This window comes from Aythya ferina (genome assembly GCF_964211825.1).
Source record: "Aythya ferina genome assembly, chromosome: 1".
NCBI classification, from domain to species: Eukaryota; Metazoa; Chordata; class Aves; order Anseriformes; family Anatidae; genus Aythya; species Aythya ferina.
Window position 1 is genome coordinate 173,118,127 of NC_140296.1, and position 19,151 is coordinate 173,137,277.

The window sequence follows — 19,151 nt, forward strand, 5'->3', positions numbered from 1 at the left end:
ATTTTAAATAAAACATTTAGTCTTAAGACCTTTGCAAACTGGTTGTGAGTTACATGTGCCTAACTTTTTTTTTTCTAACTGTATCAGAAAGAAACCACTACAGGAAAATCTCTAGAGCTTCAACTCACCTCTAAAGCAGCAACTTCTCTAGCTCAAGCTAGATTTTGTTTGTAGTTATATTTTCAGCAGCCATGGAAAATGAGATTATTCCCTCCAAAACTGAACAATTTGATTACATGGAGCGGCAATGTTCTCCTGAACAGTCTCACAACTGAAGTACTCTCTTGAAATAGAAAACATGCTGGCTAGAATTCTGTTTGATAGAAAACAAACCTGAATGTTAGGTAATGCTCTGATCACTGCAAAAGCAGCTAAAAATGAAGTGACAGGGTCACCTGACATGGCCAACAATGTGACACCAACTAGGTGTACTCTACTAATGTCAAACAGCCCAGAACTATCAAATAACCTTATGTTGTTTACTTAACAGATCCCAAAGGCAGAAAAACATCTAGCACGATCAAGACTGGGCATTTTTGACCATGCTAAGCAGCAGAATTTTAGAAGCCTGAATCAACTAGAAAAAGAAATTTAAGGGCATTCAGTGATACAGTGGCTGTTTGAAGTTTTGATTATTGACATTTATATACTTGCTAATAAATATAAGCTTATATGTATGAAGCTTGTATATCAAGCTTACATGTGAAGCTTGTACTCCATTTTGTATCAATTGTATTGAATTAAGGGATGATGAGAACTGGCCAAATACATTTCTACAAGGCAAATACTAATGATGACCATTTATTCAGGTCATGAACAGCAATCAGTGTAACTGTTTATATATTAGCAGTTCTGTTAGTTTTGTTTTGTCCATTAGAGGAATTCAGTGATTCTATTGTAGTGTATATTGTTTATTGGCTTCTTTTCTCTTTCAGCCTTCAGTAAAAGAATATGTATTCTTGATGGCAAGGTCTTTAACACTGTATTATCATTGCCCTTGAAAACTGCCTTTTGTGCAAGCCAATGTCAAATCCTGTTTAATCTATCTGCATTTTTAAGTGTTTATCACCATGTCAAAGTCCCGGGAGTTATGCACAAAGATTAAAATGCAACAGGCAAGCTACCTGCAGGTAGGTAGTGGCATCGGTGGTTTTTGAGAGCTGTGATACCATGAAGTTTCTCCAGAACAAGTATGGCTGACAGAAAAAGACCAGCCATGGCAGACATTAAAAAAAAAACAGAAAAAGAGACCAGTGCACAAAACTTTCCAAAACGAGAGTGGTAGTAGGGCTGAACTCCAAATTTCAGAATGTCTTCTTTTTTTTTTTTTTTTTTTTTTTTTTTTCTCACGGATTTTTGTGACAACATTAAAGGTTTGTTTATGCAAATAACCTTACATGTAAACTGATAAAAATAAAGTGATAACTTCCAGCAATTTAGGTAATAGTTATCAAAAACATTCCATACAATAAAGCCTGAAAAGATAATTCAGTGAGAGAAAGGTTATTTCAGAAACATTCTTTCTCACCCTCTCTTTTCTATAAAAGAAAAATAAACCACAGATTTTTAAATGCAACTTTCTTATTTGGTCTAGCATACACATTCAAAATTTACAAATTAATTTATTTGCAAGGAATACAATAATGAGTTTGTGTTTTTTTTTAGCTGAAAAAGAGGCAAAACAAACATTGAAGTCAACATTTCAGATGAGGATAATTCTTTGTAATATGAGATACTGTAAAATATTAAGGCCAATGTATACTTTGCAAAAATATTTCCCTATGTCTTCAGTATAAACTTGGCAATTTCAATGACAATCTCTATTTTAATTGGGAGTGAAGGAAGCCTAATAGCAATGCTAATTTATTGATTATATGATAGCAACTTTCTCTCTACAGTTCATCCCAATTACTTCTCTCTCCTAGGCAAAGAAATGTATCTCTTTTAGTATTATTACTTCAACAGATTCCATCTTTAGCAGGCCAAGTTAGAATCTACGTCCAAGCTCTTCTATTGGAAAAGTATGACATCTTGATTTTGAAAATCTGAAATCATTATGTAGCCATAACCTCCCCTTTTTACTTGTTGCAAATGAAAGAGGGTAATCTGTAAAAGACCCAGTATTCATCCCCATCTCCAAATGTATGGATTTACTGGAAAAATTGAAGTCAGTGCTGGCTTTGTGTCATATGCCACTTAGCAGAAATTGTATATCCAAATTCCACACATTCTGCACTAACAAAGTTACTGAAAATTTGTGTTTTGCAGCATGAGCAAACATTTGTTAAAAGGCATGGGAAGAGAAGCATATCAGCCTATTTTTTTGTGCCAAAATACAATTTACTTTTAAAAAATAAAAGTTGCTATAAACAAAACAGTATCTCATTTGAAGGGAATAGCATACTATGCATAGTATTATTATTATTATTTTTTTGAAACCTCGATTCTCATCCATTCTGGTTTCTATATTGCCACACTCATCTTATTTAAACTTATTTATTTTTCCAATACTTCACTACCTGTGCTAACACTCAAGGATATAGCAAGAGGACTCAGTTCAGGTTTCAGATAAAATATTTGGCAACACAGCACAAGGTCACCTTTTAGCCTTATGACTAGAGGTTTTGGTTCTCCATCACTGACCCTGCCTGTACTATATTCTGTGTTAAGTCATGCAGGGAGGTGGAGAATTGTGTAAGAAAATGCAGACAGACTCAGCAGTGTGTATAGCCACATACACTTGCTACAAAAGAAGTACTCAACTCTCTCCTCTCAATAGGGTTTGCTTCTCTTTATGGCCTTACAGATTTTTCTTCCTTTCTCCTCTTTTCTAGTCAATCCAGAGGAAAAATCTGTACTTTCACACAAATAGTTAGGGCATGTTTCTTTTGTATAGTATCAACAGAGACAGGTATTTTTAAAAAAAACTATTCATGGCTTGCTATCACACTGCAGCACTTTTTCTAAGAGACACTCTCACCTCAGATGACCAGCTCTGAATGCCACAGCATTTCTGGAGAACTGATATGCCAAAAAGCTTTCAACAGTGACATCATTCAATGGATTTTGGAAAGGATGTAGATCTGGGCCAAGCTGCTGAGTGTTAAATAGAACTTATCAGCAAAGAATTTCATGCAGGTTTGTAAGAAAATTTAAGTTTTTAGTTTCTTCATCAGATGGTCTAATTAAACAGTATTTCAAGGAGCAAATACAACATAATTTCTGTGGTGTGGCATCCAGCACACAACCAGTTGCTTCTTTGGAATTATCAGATTCATTATCTCCTGCAAGAAATATAGATATGTGGGCTTGACCCCTTTCTCAAAAATAGTTCTGGCCAGTACAGCAAAGATCAGGTACAATGAAGAAAAGTCATGGTTTTTATCTTAGAACAATCAAAATCTGAATCAAATTAGAGAAGGACAGGTGAGTTTAAAACTAGACTCAGAGGATAGTAAAACCTTTCTTCCGCCCCCTTCCCTCCGTCCTCCCCCCTCAAGTTTCAGAGGCTTTATACATGGGGGAAGGGGGGTAAGAATAAAAAATTCAGTATATCATTTAAAGAAAATTATGTAAAATTTTTCATAATTCTCTTTAAGCAGTTTCCAACAATCAAATAGACATGAAACTGGGAGGGGGCTTGGTTTGGTTTACCCCAACATCAGGGTATAAATATCTGTCATAAATACTCAACTAAGCCATAACCCAATTGCAATGAAATATTTATGTGAAACCTTCCTCTGTTTATTCTAATATTCTGAATAATATTTGTATGTTTCATATTATCATGTTTATTTTAATTTGCCTTTACTAATCCTATTTCCCGTAATTCATTTTTTCTTCATCATATCATCTCAGAAAAAAACAAATAGCATTTAGAAAGAATTCACTTATATCTGTTTCAATTCCTTATGGTTTCTTTCCTTCTTATCTTTTTTTTTTTTTCTTTTTAGAGTAGGCAGAATAATCTTATTTAGAAATGACCTATTAATTCAGAGTTCATCAAGCAGTAATGAAGTACATTTCCCACGGATGTTTCAAATGCCAGTGATTTTTTTTTTCTAAAAATTTTAAAGGAAAGTGTTGGCTTTACTAGCAATGAATGGAAATTACTGAGAACAATCAGCTGACAATGTAGAAAATGAAACACACAATATTTCCATATCCTTAAAAGGATATGGAAATATCCTTTTTTGATCCCTGTCAAACCTTACAGCTCTGAGGACCAAACAATATGTACGACAGCCAAAGGAAAAATTTCTAGTGAGTTAAACTAAGAAAATGAGGACTCTAAATTATTCCACTAAAAACATTATTCCTTTTAAAAACTGAAATTTTAGTTCTGTGGAAACATATAAAACTTCACACCAATACTGAAAATGAAGAATGGGATCAAACGATCTCATATCCATGGTGTTGATTTATGTGATATAATTAGCAAAGCCTATTTAACCATGTCATATATGGTACGTAATAGTTTATGAAACACAAGCAATAAAGCAACAAATGCACAATGGCAAACATTGGAAATTATGTCAAATGAGTCAAACCAAACCACACCAAAGCCTAATTTTAGTTTTACTCCACACACTGTCTCTCAGAAATTTCTGGATTCAAGACTACAAATCCCTTTTTTCAGGACTCAGACTACAAATCCCTTTGCTACTACTTGACAGGGGTAATTAATGGTCTATCAAAAATGACAAGGAAGTAAATTTTATACTAACAGAGTAACTTGCTGAACCACCCCCAGCTAGCTGAAGCCAGATAAATGAACCAAGTCATTCTGCACTGTGTCAAAGCTTAAGTACAATTTTCCTACTTGCATGGTATGCCTGCAACAAATACAACTTGAGGTTTCCAACAACAGACATGCTGTTATTATGGCAACTACACAGGATAATAAAAGAAACCTTGTGAAAGTCACATGTAACAAAAGTTGAAAGGAAAGTCGCAGTAAATGACTGAGTCCCAAAAGCTTGGCCTATTGCTGTTATTTCAAGTATTTCCATGATTACTTGGTAGTTTGCAGGTTACATAAATTTCATAAAAAAATAATTTTTAATCAGTATTGCAGGCAAGCAGATGACACAACATTTTGTAAAGCAGGTTTTAGACTAGAGGGATGTCTTAATTTTTGATTACTATATCATGACAGCATCAACTATTATCTTTAATTGACTTCATCCTCCCTTACAGGGCATGGGAAAGAAACAAAGTTGGTTCTCTAGTCACAGAGATGATAAGATCTTAAAAAAACATCAGGAGTCTCTTGCATCTCAAAGACGTGTCTTTGAATCTTCTGTAAAACAAAATAGCATTTTATCCTTATACTTATTTAAATAAATAAGGCATTTGTGGTTATTGATATAAAGATGTATGAACTTGACTGGAGGAGAAGTAAAAATGTGCATAGGAATTTAATGGATGACTTTCAGCATTTAAATAAAATGCAAAGAAACTTTTACAATTTGTAGCGATATATTTCCATGACATCTCCACTCAGTGTCTATGGTGACATAAGGATCTTCTGGAAATCTAGCATTTCTAAAGTTGGATGAACCTTTTCAGTTCTGAGTAGGCAGAATCACGTTTGTGCTGTTCATACAGTGGAACGAAGGAAAAGATTGAGAAGTAGCTAGAAGTCTGTAGCTAGGCATTTCTGGTATAAGTTCAGAAAAATCCTCCTTCCAGTTCAGTACAGTTGTGGTGCTCATAATGAACAGATAAGCAAACTGTGTTCTGAAAGCAAGTTCAGATACTATTGTCATATGAAATGAGGGAACAGTGAAAGCAAGCCTTCTTGTGAGAGTATACCCCTCTGACCTGCCATTTTAGACACTGAAACTATTTTTCAGAGGCCATGGTCTAGCTCGCCAGTTTTAAATTACCCACAGATTGAACAGACAATGTTTTTTTTGTCCAATGCCATGTACAGGTGGCCATCAGGTATGTGGCCATCAGGACAGTCTATGCTTTCTGCTGATATCTCCACCACCATACATCTCTTCATGGCACTGGTCCTGTTAGCAGGTACCCACACACTAGGCTATCTTGCATCTGGAAAAGCAGCTATTTTCTGCTACCTTGGAGAACATCTGAGATAAATACTATGCTGTTGCTGGATTCACCTACCACCTGAGTGATGCAGAGACACCTACACACCCCTAACCACTCTGGGGAACTGCAGATACCTCCAACTAAAAAATGTGCTCTAGGCTTCCAAAACACACAAGATATCCCTTGATTTCTCTAATACCAATGCTTAGAAAGCATTAATGCTTTCTAATTTCTCTAATACCAATGCTTAGAAAGCATAATGCAAGCCTTAGATGTCATACAGATAACTAGACAAACAGAGAGATCTTACACTAGCTGCAGAACCAAACCACAACAAATTTGGGGTTAAAGAATTAAAGACTGCACCAACGTCAAAATAATTCGGGGAGATGAGACTTTGGGGAGATGCCATGGTCAGTGCTGCTTAGGATCTCAAAGTCAGAGCTTGCCACCTTAAGCTTCTTTTTGAAAGTAAGGGATGTTACAAACCTTCAGTAGAATCTTGGTTGGATAAGGAAAAAATGAATTGTGTGTCAGATGAAGGGGAAAAAAGAAAAAAGGGGAGGAAGAGAGAGAGAGAGATGGATGGATGGATGCATGGGTGGATGCATGGATGGATGCATGGATAAATTAATACCTGGGAGACAAAAAAAATGATAATTGCTTTTATTGAATATTGGCAGACAAAAAAAAAAAAAAAAAGTTTCAACTTCTGCACTCTTATGGTTAGCACAGAAGGAGAGATGAAGAATTTATATTTAGCTAAAGGACAATGTTTTCCTAGTGGGATAAGGAAATTCAGTCATACCTACTTCTCCATCAACTTTAGGTTAACTTGCCCTTCAGACACCTCTGTGTTTGAAATGAAATGTTCCTCAAGAACAGGTATCAATTGTTACCTTAGTCTTTAGATGCAATTTTGTGACTCAGCCAATAGGACAACTGCAATAACTAACAAAGACACATTTTTGTTGTTGACACATTTAATTGTGATAACATATCTACCGGTGAAAGATTTGTTTCTGTCATTTCTTCTTGAAACTTCTGTTTCAACTGTACGATACCCAGCAAATCACCAGCCTTACAGCATGATTTGAATACATACATGCCTAGCACAATTTTTCCTGTTTATATCTGCTGCTTAAATTACAGTAACTTTTATTTTGGAACTAATTACATTTTCCCATATTAACACATCTCAAACTGTCTCTGCTTTGTTGGTCTGTTTAACCAGCACTGCACAAGAATACTGGGCCATTGAGCCTAAAATTATGTATATTTGCTTGCCATTTTCTTCTCTTACTGCTATCGCATGAGTAATTCAGCTGCACTATGCAGCCAGATGTTAGTACATACAGTTGATCTAAATCATTCTTGCCAAGTCAGAAATGAATACCATGGGATCATTTTGAACAAATAAAGTACTTACTGTGGGATGGAAAACAATGTGTCTTATGTGAAGGATACAATGCATCTCACAAGGCTTTTCAATAGACTGTAATTAACTCTTTATATTTTCATACATTATAGTAAGTCTTCCTTGTGAGTCAGAGATGAATTACTAAGCAAAAAATATTAATGTTTGTTCCAATGGTGCATTTCATAGTTATGGATACAAATGAGTTTCCTAATAACATGTGAAAGAGAGTTCATTACTAATGGAAAAATTCCTAATCTATGGAGTTACCTTCCTGCTTATGTCTTTTCTTATTTCCAAGTTAAAAATGAGTCATTTTGAATTTCAGATTGAGGACATACCAGTAACTGTATACATCGTAGTGCTGTTAAAATTCAATCCAGCATTTCTGAAAAGCCCATCTTACTAAATCAATAGATAGGCAGACACAGATAATCCAAGCCGCTTAAGATACAGCAATGTACACGCTGAGGCCTTTAAATGATTGTTTCATTATACCAGTCATTTTAATACAGTGATGGTCTATATATAAGGAAGTAAAAGTGTCTGTAGCACCAGATTTGGAAAAAATACATTTTATAGATTCTTGATTTGTCATTAAGCAAGATTTCTTCTTTTCCCATCTTTCTTTATTTCACTATTCAATATATTTTTGAACTACCTGTTTTGTGGGAATGAAGGTGCATAAAATGAAAAATTGCTTCCTCCTGAAACTATCCTTTGTCTTCTGATTTGCAGAGGGTGTAATTTTGCCCTCGTTCAAACAGATCTTTTCAAATGTTAATGATGTCTACTTTTAAGATGAGTGGTTGTTATAAAACTATTTGAGGTAAAGGCTTTCTGTTTCACAGCTTAAAGATTTCTGCATTTGAGTAGATAATCTTAGGTCACCATGCTCAAAAAGAGCCAGTTCATGTTCCTGTAGCCACATCTCAATTGTCCTAATCCAAAAAAACAGCAAAATGAAGTGTTTTCTGGCTGCTGCTCATGCAAACTTCTCAATTTAGTACAGTCAGTTGTCCCCCACGTCATATTCTCTTCATCACAGACACCTCCTTAGTCCTGCCTTTCCACTGCATGTCTCAAGGTCTCACATCACTTAGGATTGCCACAATTCCCATCGCACACAACGACAAAACCAAAGTGTGTCAGAGACTTTCTTCCCCACAGAGCAACTGTTCTATTTTTGCTTTTCTAACACCTCTCCACCTAGCACACTAGCCGTAATGATTGCTTGAGCTGGGCACCACCATAACATTACAATGATCTCAGGCTGATGGTGTATCCACCTGCCATTTCAAATTTAGATTAAGTTTTTCGCCCGGAGCCATAACTCAGACAACTTCAGCAAGGGCCAGCCAGCAGCATAGGTATGAATTACCTCCCTAACTGTTCTGAGAGCACTGGCTGCTGTGTGAAGCCTGCCAGGGGCTTCCCTTCAAACAGTGACCTGAGTACCAGGCGGCACCAGCATTTCTCTGTGTCTGCATTCCCAAGAAAGTGAAGGCTGTGAAACAAACACAAAGACCAAGCCAAAAACGTTCATACTGTATTATCAAATGAGTATCCTTTTTCTTTTTTTTTTTTTCTCAAAATCCATTTGTATCATACTCTTCTTTCACAAATATCTGAAGTTTACTGTCAGCCAAGGCAAGAGCTTCAATGAATCTGACAGGAATGGGGGAGAAGAGAAAAATGACATAACACTTCACACGGTCACCAGAGATAACTGTGAATGAAGTAAAACACATGAGGTGGCTCTTCCCAGGCAGTCTGAAGGTGATGTAATGATATTAATCACATATTCTTGCTGCTGTGTCTGTGACACTATAAAATCTGAATGATGTAATAAAGGAAGGTAAGAACCACTTGCTGTTTCTCACAATACAAAGGGGGGGCACACAAAGAAAGGATTAGGTAGATTTAAAAATAGTATTTTTTTACAAACACTTCTCAGATTGACAGGGGGAAACGTGTCACAAGACATGATGGACATCAAACCACCAAATGTTTATTACAAGATCATACTAGACATTTCCAGTTTCTTATAGTCTATGCATATCCAGTGAAACACTTTTGTAAACAGGATACTGGGCTGACTGGAACATTAATTTCACATCATCTGTTAGCTTTAATGTTCTTGCAAGGGACATAGACTATAAAAAGTGGTGTAAAATGGAACCTAGTTTCCATTAGGAAAGTATTCTATAGAATGAAGGATTCTCAACTGTACAACCAATATAATTATTAGATTTTTTGTGAAGATTTCTCTTAATGCATACACACATATATATACTTTTGCATATATATTTAAATATAATAACAAACTACTTACTCATTACTATTCCTGGTCCTTTGAAAAGGTTTCAAAGGAAGAACTAAGGACATAAAAATCAACAATATGTTTCAGAAGATGATTTATAAGAATTTCCTACAAATTTCCTACAATATTTTAATTCTCCTTTTCCTGTGCATCTACATTGTAAAGTTTGTTTTCTTTAATGATGCATGTTTTTAAGGCAAATCCAGAAGGAGTGAATTGCATCCCATTCTACTTTCCTAAACTGCACTTTGAACCTTGTCTAAAATATTTCCAAAATGTGGAAGAGTCCTATTCCTCGAATAGATATATAGCAATGCCACTATTCCTTTCTCTTAGAACAAGCATTAAAAAGGTAGTTTGATATTATTTCATCTTTCTCCCACAGATCTAGGTATAAGAAGACACTGTGTGGACTAGAACATTTTGCAGTTACTGTCAGTAATGTATTTCCTGAACATATTGCAAAATTAACCATTCTGAAGAAGGAAGAGCAATTATTATTCCCAAATGCAAGAGTTAGTCTTTGGAGGCTAAGTGATAAGAGCTTTCCTGACACAAGGCAATGCTAAATTTAATGAAATGTAAAATAGTTCATTATTAAGCATTGTAAAATGGTAGTTACCAGGAAAATACTAATTTCTTCAGACAATATTCCCTAAAAATAAATAAATAAATAAACAATGTTATTATCTCTCCCAACAAGGACTGTAGCATGCCTCTAGGAAAAGACTCTTTGGCGGTTCAGTGGCACAAGCAGAGGCTAATTATCTTTTTCTGGTTCAGAGCTAGAAAGCCCAACACACACAGGGACTGATTTCTAGACAGGCCAAATGACCACTAAGAAGTTCATCTTCCCCTTTTTGCTTCCTGTTTGCAGCTCAGCTGCATCCTGGCTTGAGAGCATAACTACTGCTGTCAGGCTGATCTCATGAAAAGGAGGGGGATATACAGGACAGCTGGCCAGCAACAGATGGGGATATGCTGTTCCATCTCGCAGCTCCTTTTGCATCACATGCTGTCTAGAAGGAATCCTAACTAATGCAGCACTGGTCTTCTAAAGGGGACCTGGCTTTAAACAACAGTTGAGTCCTAGAACTCAAAGCACTTCCTAAATTGCCTATCCACTACTTTAATAATCCAGTTCCTTTAAGTTCAGATCAGTTGTTTGTGCTGGAATTTAATTATTCAGTTCTTTAAATTTCTTTTTGTTTAAGACAAGGTGAAAGCATGCCATAAAATTTTCCAGTTTTGTGAATAGAACTTGATCCACCTGTTGACACTTTAAAGTATCTTGCCCTTGAAGGAGAAAGTTCTTTGCACTTCTAATCACATGATAAATGCAAAAAGGTCATCATCTGTCCCATTTAACACAAGGATGACTGCTTCCACTCACTGCTTTACAGCAATACTGGCTTTGACAGTCAAATGACTTCTGAAATAGTTAAGCTGCATTAAAATTAGACTGTTGTTATTGAAATTTACAATTAACAGAAACTATCTTTTATTCATTCTCATCTTTGTATAGACACCTAGAATTTAATTTTGTTCTTTTGATATTTCAAATTAAATATTACTTGAAAACAAAAAAGTAAAACTAATTTGAAAGCTTATAGAAGCAGAAATGAAGATACCAGTTCATTTTGACTTTCCAAGTGGAAAGAAATGAATAAATTAAACATCGATGCTGGTTCTCATTATCTAAGGGTAACTGTAGGGTTCTTATTCTATACAAACCCACACTGACCCAACCAGTGATTGTGTGTCGATTCAAAAAAATTACCACCTTGATTAATTGCCTTAAAACATATATACTGTTTATTATGGATAAAGTTATCTATATATACCATAGACACAACATCACAGCACAGTAATCCTCTGTGATAGGTTTACGCCAGGGTTTAAATTGCCAGGTACTATTATATACTAATGTAAAAACTGAACCCAAGTATATAAAATGTAACAAGCAAATTAAAGGGGATTGAAAAATAGGATTTGGCTGAGAAATATTGCTTCATTGCATTACTGTCCGTGGCACTGCATCTTTATACAAAAAGTGTTATAACATCTCAGCATATGACTGGACACATTTAGCTCATATTTGGCAGCTTGTTAGAAATGTTATGCAAAAGACACTTGTCAATCCCATAGAGATCCACAAGTGTCATTTTCTTCATGTGTTTTTCTTCTTTTAAAGTGGATTTTAAATTTAAAAAAAAAAAAATCTATATTAACAGCAGTGTATAAACAGAGCTCTGTATTAAATCATTTTTAAACATACAAATTATGAATTAGAAAAATTGATTTTGCATAATATTAATTACATTTTATTTTCATACTATTTATCTATATTTAACTAAAGGGTCGGTTTTACATACATGTACAATTTGACCCTTTTAATTCATTGTTTACTGATTTCAAAGAGAATTTCAAAGAGAAAGAACAGAAATGCATTTTTACAGCTTCCACCTTATTATCAACAAATATTTCAGTTTTTGAACTAAAGGAGCAATTCTTGTGAATGCTTACATACAGCACTTTAGTACTTCTGCATATTCTTAATAGGCTGCATGGTATAAAGTTTCACTCTGATTAGCCTCTTAAAGGAAGTACTGATGGGAAAAAAAAGAAAAAAAAAAGAAAACACACAACTTCACACAATGTGCTCTATGAAAAACAACTAAATATTCTTTTATATGAATAAAATTAATATTCAGATTAAATGTTTTCAGATGTGAGCCTTTATACAAATGCAGTGAACTACAATTGAGTTTACCTTACTCTTAGCTACTAATCACCCTCACCAACAAACAGAGCACGCATCAGATCGAATATCACCCAGAAAAAGGAATTACCTCACTGAATAAAATTTTGCCATTTTTACATCTTTTCTTTCTTGGCAAAGTCACAGCCCATTCTTTCCTTTTTTTGACCTTTCTGTGCTTAAACTTGAGTCCTGCAGTTAAAACTTACTATTACTACTACTAAAATAATTAGAATTGTTATTACAACCTACTACTCCTTCTCCAGTTTCTTCATACACCAGATATTTATTGCTAGTTTTATATGTGCATTATTATCCATGTAAATCACAATCCCCATATCAGAGTTCAAAATGCAGTGCAAAACCACAAGTATAGATAAAATTACAGTTTATAATTTTCATACCTTATTTAATTTGCATATGTACAGTTCATAGCTTGTGCATCAGTGTACACCACATACAGTGACAATTTTATGATCAAAGAAATGCATCAATTATGATACACTGTTTCTAAACCTATAATACTAATTTTTTTTAGCATAATCAAAGTACAGAATTTTAAATGTGACAATGCAGATAGTTGAGTGTTTTGCCAGAATTTTTGGGACCTTCATGCATCACATATGGTAATTTTATTTGAGGTTGATGGCTATATCCATTTGTCATCTACAAGAACTTGATTCCATCGGTTTTGTATTGTTTTGAATCACCAGATGCCACTTTTCCCTTCTCTAAAGACTTGCCATCTGAGTGTGTAGGAGTTAGGTCTGGTAGAAACACTGTCAGCTGAACTGAGATGCTTTACAGATCTTGAGCACCTTACCAGTAAAATAATACTAATAATAATAACAACAACAACAACAACAACAACAATAATAATAATAATAATAATAATAAACTCTTGTCTCAATCTCCCTCTTTAGCTGGGAATATTATTTCTCAAATTAGTTGCTGTATATAAGCTATGTCTACAGAAATGGAAAAAAATAAGAAAACAAAAACAACACTTGTCAACACATATGCACTGCCCAGGGACATTTTTAAAGGCATTCTTTCACATTCCCTACAAGATTATATTTAAAGTTGCACTTCTAACTTGAATAAAATAATATTCACAAGTTCAAATAAAATTGTGTTGAAAAGTTTGTCTCTGTATAAGTGCCATTATAATTTTGCCACTTCTATTTTAGTTACTTTCTTCAAGTAATTTCTCTGCCTTGTTTCCATGTGCAATCCACAAAAACATAACAAAACAAAACAAAAAAAATAGAGAAGAATGCAGTCATGGCAAGAGCTCTTAGCGAAGTTCAACCATGATTCATTATCATCACATCGTAATGGAATATCTCAGTGGAAACACCATAAAGCAATGTTTAAACATCATGCAGTGATTGTTTTATAATGTCTGTAACTACACTGCACACGTCTTTCACTCTCCTGCATTCTTCTGTTATGTGGGTCAAGCACAGTGCTTCCTTTCTCTGTGACTTTTGGGAAGAAAGGCAAGCTGATTTTATTTTTTTTTTTCTACTCCATTTCTTTCCATTTTCCAACTCTTTAAGGGGACAGAGAGGTGTATTAGCAAGTCGACTTTGTGTGACAATCTGAAAAACAGAGTTTTAGGAGGTAAGCTAAAACAAAAGGAATTGTCATCATTTTGAAGCTTCACTAAGATTGCATGTTGCATCACACTTGTTCAAACATGAGTCCTTTATATAAAGATTCAAAGGTCTCTCTATCTTTATCCTTTTGGAACAGCATTCTGTTATCTCCTTTTATCTTTACTAATACCAAATGACTGTTTTTACTGTTGGAGAGTTACAATACATCAGTTGTACATCAGGATGGGACCACATGAAAAAACACTGGGGTTCCAGCACCTGGTGAAAAACAGTATTTTTTTTTCTAATCTTCCCAATATTTTTTTTTTTCAGAAACAGTTTATGTATAATGCTTCACGTAGACTTAATGAGAAACATACCATGAACAAATAAGAACCAAAAATATATACAGAGAGGTATAAAAATACTCAATGTAAGTTAAGTGTGAAAACTGTCACCACTGACCTGTTGAGTAATCTTTGATTTTGTAGTCTTAGCTTTGCTAAATGGGAAGCCATTAGAGTGCTTTAGAAGAGCTGTGAAGATGACAATGAAATTCTGGTCACTGAGCCATCTCTAGTGAAATCTAAGACAGTTTTGCGCTCTGATTTGAGCTCAGTAAGCATAGAATTAGACCTTGAAGCTGCAAACATTGATAACAGAGGTAAAATAAAAACAGAATTTAAAAATGACATCCTATCTCCATGAAATGAGCCCAGTAAACACTTGTCCACAATGTTGTATAAACAGCCACTGTAAAACTGCTAATGCATCAACCACTAGAAAAACTGTTTAGGTTGGTTGGAGGTTTTGGAGGGGGGAGTTTGTTATATATGAAAAACAGAATTGGAAATTACTATTTCATTTGCTTCAAAGGAATCTAATAATTTTAAAGCGCCTACAGCTAAACTCAGTCATAGGACATTGAGTTCTGAGGTTGCAAAAGACTGAAACAAAGTTACTTGTGTCAGTGAAATAGACACCCACAGTGCTTGCTTTAAAAGCAGTCCATCATTCTTTATTATAAAAATCCCTGGCACTGCCAATGAACCAACCGCGTAAGTGCTCAGCAAGGCAGAATAGCTTTGATTCCATTACTTGGTTCCATGAAAGGGGCTTATGTTACTGCTGCCCTCCCAAATGCTTATGAAAATAAGATGTATATGATAATGACTTTTCTTGTAAGTAAAATTGATATTGCATTTATAAATTGTATGTTACTTCAGAACACAAGATTAATTTTCCCTGTCAGCCTAGGCTGTAGTCTTTATTACCACACGTGTTGCCACAGAGATCATCCACCTTCCCTGTTGTCTCAGCCGTGTCCAACTTGTCTTCAAATCTTCTTCCTGCCCTCATTCATCTTTTTGTATATTAGTTCTGAGGTTCTTGAGTTTCCTAGAAGCTGTGCTTCTGCCAAACACTTTGCTTGTGCTCTTCATCACCATCTTATCATTCTGCTAATTCAATCCAAGTCACATAGCCACATAGCAACCTCCATCACATCCTTCATTCTAACTCCAATTTACATTTCACATCCATCAGTTCTGAAATCTGACCTGAGCTACACTGATCTGAGCTACTTCTTCAAGTTCCTCCTTAGAAGTCTCATCTTTGAACTCTATTTTCTCAGAAATGTTGGCAAAATACATGAAGAACAAATGCCAATCAAACCTATAAAGCCTGACAAGACCAGGGAATTTCACCATTCAGTCGTATCAATCCTTGTTATAAATCATTAGAGGTAGGAAGAGTGTTAGAATATTTCTTTTGTAAAGCACTTCACTCTTTTTTTTTTTTTTTTTTTGTCAATATATGCTATATAATCATTAAAAAAACGATAGCAAATATTGTGCAATGTGTACTGGTGCACTGACTTGTCTTGAATTTAATTAGTCAATTAGTTTTGCATGGATTACCACAGTAATCTGAAACTATCTATTACACAAAGTAAAGCTAAAAGGAAATAGAAAAACAGCACATTACCTGGCAGGGAGCTGCTGTCCAAGACAATAATCTGAACTTGATAGATACAGAGCCTTTGTTCAGTTTGAACATTTAAAGGCTCTTTGGAGACCTGATTGGCTGATGATCACACATGATGTTTGGATAGTTTATTTTGTGCGACCAACTGCCAAACCAACGAGCATCTCAAATTACTGAGGCACAAGAGGTTATGGTGAAGCTCAAGACTCAGAACATGATCCCACAAAAGTGTATCCTTTGTTTATGAACTCTGCATAGGGTTTCTTTCACAGTTTCTTTGTCTGACATACAGGACTTTTCTTTATCATCCCCTGTAGAAATGTGTGCATTCAAAAGTGCATTCAAATGCTATAGCCTCCAAAATGACTGCTACTGTCTGGGGACATCTGCACATCGCTTATGCCTAATGCTGCAGGAGTTCAGCATTTACAGAGATGGTGGGCGTGAACTTGCCATTTAAAATGTAGAGCATTAATATGATTTTGTTCAACCAATTAAAAATTTAATACAAAATGCTCTAAAGATCATAAGCAGAAACTTAAAAGCAAAATGCAGGCACTCAATCCAGCTAATAAGTTCCAAAAGTCTAATATTTTTTCTCATTTGAAGAAAATTGTCCAGCAATTGACTATAAATATGCAATTAACTTAGACTTTTTTAGACTGTTCCATTTACAGGCATAGTAAAATTCCACATTAGGCTTTGTAGAGTAATTAGAAACTTCTTTGTATTAATAAGCAATACTAGCCACTACATTAATCAAAAAGCTGTACTTTGCTGACAATAATGCAGAATTTGCTTCAGAGCTCCAGAATTTATTTGTACAAGAACTCACCATTTTTGTATAGAAAAAAAAAAACCATCTAATTATTTGCCATACTGATGACAAAATAAATGCATATATAAAAGGCAAGTTGTACCTTGGAACAAATCACAACTTCACTCATGAATTCTAAGCAAAATGCATACACAAGTTCACTTCAAAACATCTTCCTTTTTAATTCAATAATGACCTTAACTATTTTGCTGGAGAAGCAAACAAAAAGCGTACGTGTTGTTACAGTTGTTATTTTTCACCAGTTCCATTCACTATGCCTTGACCCGATAAATGCTGGAAGGGATGAAACTGCACACTGAAGTGAAATGGAAAAAACATTCTGATGACTCAGGTTAAAAAAAAAACGAAACTTCTTGTCCCAAATATCCACTGTGCAACAAATATTAAAGTCTCAAAGGTCTTAGAAGAGCATTGTTTATGAATTTTAGGCTGTCTCTCGGACAGATTATATGAGAAAACTGCTGTAACTTTTACAGCCCAGCACTTGGAATATTCAGAGGGAAAGAAGCAATTCTTACACCTTTTTTTTTTTATTATTATTTATCTGAAAATAATGATGCTAATGATGAGAACTGTTCATAAGAGCTGTGGTTATCTGTCATGGAAATTGAGACAATTTTAGAACTCCTATAAAGGTACCCAATGCAAGGGTTACTCAAAGAAAAAGACCGGCCTAAACATTAGAAAATATTATCATTTAATTGATCTCTGTACTGTGTGAAACTTTAATTTGAAGCTGAAATGTCTCCTCCAGGAAGGATGAAATATAGTGGAGATAATATGTAGCAGGCATAGGTAAGTCTCTAATGTAGAACTGCAGGGAGGGCTCTTCGCAAGCAGCATTTATCTCAGCACTGAGGACAACGGCAGGAAGGGAACATGTTTGCTGACAGAAGCACATAAGAGAAAAAAAGGGAAGTAAACACGGGTTGTTGAACTCTGACAGAGAGAATGTGGTAACAACAATACTGTGTTTCCTATTATTGGGAAGAAATAGGAAGCAAGCCATTGTTTCTGCTGGACACCCTCTGTTAAGATTTTGACAACTTGCATGTAGTTCTGGGTGCAACTTCTCACTTGTGTCAGCAAAGCTGTTCCCCCCACCGTGGCCTTCAGGAGGGGCCCTTCCTTTCACAGGCTCCCTGTCCCACCCAAGGAAAAATGGGACTGGGGAAGACAAATTAGTTGCAACCTCCAGATCTCTGCAACCATCAACAGCAGATGCAGAAAAGAGCATCAACACTGGGTACCACTTCAATGTCCCTAGAAGGTGAATCCCCAGCTGACCTCTGGAGACACTGACTGCACAGTCAACATCAGCAAGCACAGCACAGAACAGCATTAACTTGGCACCACAGTGGCGGATCAGAACCAGCTTTTGTCCACCCACTTCAGATACCAAACAGAATGTCTTAAATCCACTCCTACAGCAATCCTAATCTTCTAAATTCAGGGAACTGAGCATGAGGTAGAAGGTCAGAGCTCACGTTAAAGTGTGCTTCTGAGTGACAGAGCTAATTGGCACAGGGCACAAAGGTGGCAGACAACTGGCTTCCAGTTCACTGTCAGCTTGAACTTGACTAAAATAAAGTTAATGCTGTCTTGGATTGTTGTCTATAAAAATGTATAGATACCAGTAGGGCTACTGCTCAACTCAATGTACAGGACGAATCTAGCAGGGTATTTTGTGAATAATAACTGCAGGAGAATTTTAAATATGGATCTAACTACTTGAGAGCACCTCTGATATGGATGCCTTGATGTAACTGCCTTACTGCACCTTGCAGCCCACTCACACATACGCACATACTCATTAAATTTAACCACTCACTCCTGGAAGAGATCCAGACCTCAGAAAGAGGCTGAGATTTTATTCTCAGATCATGAGCTTAAACTATAAAAATCTAAGTAGGTTCACAACAATCATTTACTTCAGATGCTTACCTTCCACTCAAGTTTGCAACTCACTAATGTCTGTTCTAGTACAATGCCTGCTTATTTACAGACATCTAAAAACTAGTCCCATTTGCATACAGCCAAGTAGTATCTTTAATACTCCAGCACAATTTGTCCTTCAAACACAATTTAATGATGTTGGCTTTCTTGAATGCTTTATGTTAGCAGTAGTAATAGTGCTTAAAACTAAATAATGCTTTGTTCTAATA

General features: G+C 35.4%; 1 protein-coding gene across 2 annotated transcripts in view; it reads right to left on the reverse strand.

Annotated features, from left to right (window-relative positions):
• The window catches only part of SLC16A7 (solute carrier family 16 member 7), an 80,208-nt gene that overhangs the window by 44,420 nt on the left and 16,637 nt on the right, over positions 1 to 19,151 (reverse strand). Inside the window, exon 2 of one of the 2 annotated variants that reach the window (XM_084537426.1) lies at positions 129 to 313. The exons of the other annotated variant lie outside the window; for it this stretch is intronic. The gene's annotated coding sequence lies outside the window, so the exon portion shown is untranslated. The remainder of the gene's footprint in view (positions 1 to 128; positions 314 to 19,151) is intronic. 2 annotated transcript variants of the gene reach the window in all.